Source organism: Canis lupus, chromosome X (assembly GCF_003254725.2).
Source record: "Canis lupus dingo isolate Sandy chromosome X, ASM325472v2, whole genome shotgun sequence".
Lineage (NCBI taxonomy): Eukaryota > Metazoa > Chordata > Mammalia > Carnivora > Canidae > Canis > Canis lupus.
The window spans coordinates 45,217,139-45,219,786 of NC_064281.1; positions in this window are offsets into that span (position 1 = coordinate 45,217,139).

A 2,648-nucleotide genomic window follows, 5' to 3' on the forward strand; every position below is an offset into this window, starting at 1 on the left:
CTGGGCTGAAGGCAGGCGCTAAACTGCTGAGCCACCCAGGCGTCCCTGATTTTTTTAACTATATACATTAGTCTTCCTATTGTTACTGTAACAAATTACCACAAACTTGTTGGCTTAAAACAGTGCAAATTGGGACGCCTGGGTGGCTTAGCAGTTGAGCGTCTGCCTTAGGCTCAGGATGTCATCCCAGGGTCCTGGGATGGAGTCCCGCTCTGGGCTCCCTGCATGGAGCCTGCTTCTCCCTCTGCCTGTGTCTGCCTCTCTCTCTCTTTCTCTCTCTCTCTCTCTCTCATGAATAAATAAATAAAATCTTTTTTTAAAAACAAAGCAAATTTATTATCTGGCAGTTCTGGAGATCAGAAGTCTGAAATGATCTTTATGGGACTAAAATCAAAGACTTTTTTCCTGGGGACTAAGAAAGAATTATTACTTTGCTTTTTCCAGCTTTTGCACTTTTATACTTGGATTCCTTGGTTTGTGGCCCCTTCTTCATCTTCAAAACCAGCACGGATGCATCTTCAAATCTCTCTTTCTGATCTCTGCATCTGATGTCACATCTTCTGATTCTGACTCTCCTCCTTCCTTTTGATTACATCGATCTCCCCAAATAATCCAAGATAATCTCTCCAAATCAAGATCCATTTTAGTTCATTATTTTTTAGTATTGACTAATATTCCATTGTATGGCTATACCACATTTTGTTTATCCATGTACCTGTTAATGGCCACTTGGGTTGTTTTTGGTCTTTTTGTGTGATTATGAATAACGTATTGGGTGGGAGGGCAGAACATTTATATTTTTAGTACATCTGGAACTTACTTTGGTGTAAGCAATGAGGTAGAGATCCAACATTATTTTTGCCAAATCATAAGTCAATTATCCCAAAACCATTTTTTGCATAATCTTTTCACCAAGAATTAAAATATTATCTTTCTTTTTAAAAATATTTTGTTTATTTATTAGAGAGAGAGAGCATGAGAGTCTATTACACCAGACTCCCCACTTTGCTGGGAACCCGATGTGGGACTTGATCCCAGGACTTTGGGATTGTGACCTGAGCCAAAGGCAGACACTTAACTGACTGAGCCACTCAAGTTCCCAAAATATTATCTTTCAATATACTAAATTCTCCATAGACTGAATGACTTTTTCCTGAACTTTCTATCAAATTGTCAGTTTTGAATCAGTACCACTGTGTTTTAATTGCCATAGCTTTACAATGTGTTTCAATAAGTGGTAAGACTGATTGGTACTCATTACTCTTCTTTTTCAGAATTTCCCTCATTATTTCTGGATGTTTATTATATAATTTAGAACTGTACATAATTTAGAGCTGTAATGTGAATTAAAAATGATTTTAATTGCATTAGATTTATAAATTAATTTGAAGGGAACTCACATCTTTTATAATACTGAGTATGCCCATGCAGGAACCAGATATGTCTCTCTGTTTATTCACATATTTCTGAACCAACAAGGGACCTTATTAACTACAGAATGAAGTTTCCAGGGGGTACAGTAGAAAGATTTTGGAGGAAGAGAGGTATTTCAAGTTTTGCTCAAGAGAGGGAAAGCACAGAGTTGTACGAAATACAGGAAAGAATAGATGATTGGAGGAGCTTGTATAAATGATGGTTATTATATTTAGTTATCTTTTGTTGAGTAAAAGATAACTACAAACTTAGTGGCTTAAAAAAAACAACATGTATTCATCTCATAGTTTCTGTGGGCTTAGCTGGGTCCAGGTCCTCTTCTGAGTTCTCTGTTTCAGGGTCTTTCATGAGGCTGCAATCAAGATGTCTGCCATAGCTTGGTCTCATCTGAAAGCCTGACAGTGGAAGGATACACCTCCAGATCACCTGATTGTTGCCAGATTTTCAGTTCCTCAAGGACTGCTGGACTGAGAGACTCAGTTCCTGGTTGGATGCTAGCCTTCACTTCCTTGGCACATGGACCTCCCCAACACAGCAATCTGCTTCATCAAAGCCAGCAAGGGAGACAGTCCATTAGCAAGATGGAAGTCACAGTCTTATGTAGTCAAATCCCTAAGTGACATTCCATCACCTTGGCCACATTCAATCAGTTAGAAGTAAGTACCTAGGTCAGCCCACACTCAAAGAGGGTATTACATAAGGGTGTGAATACCAAGAGTCAAAATTTGCCAAGAGAGGGACATCTGGGTGGCTTAGTGGTTGAGCCTCTGTCTTTGGCTCAGGGCATGATCCCAGGGTCCTGAGATTGAGTCCCACATCAGGTTCCCTGCAGGGAGTCTGCTTCAAACCTCTGCCTGTGTCTCTGCCTCTCTCTCTGTATTTCTCATGAATAAATAAATAAAATCTTAAAAAAAAAAACAAAATAAAATTTGCCAAGGGAATGTCCTAGAAATCCCCTGTTTGGGTCTTCAGGATTCTCCTGTAATTTAGATCAATTGCATTTCCAAGAGAATTGTGGTCTCTGGTGGAAGAAGAGACTCCAGGCTCATTAGGGCAGGTAAATAACAACCATGTCCATGTGTGTAATGTTTCAGGGTTTACAAGTCTGCTTTGGAGCTATCATTTAATTTGATTCTCATAACAACCCTGTGAGGTGGCCAAGCAATGAAACTAAGGTTCAGAGAAGCTACACGGCCACCTCAGATCTCACAATG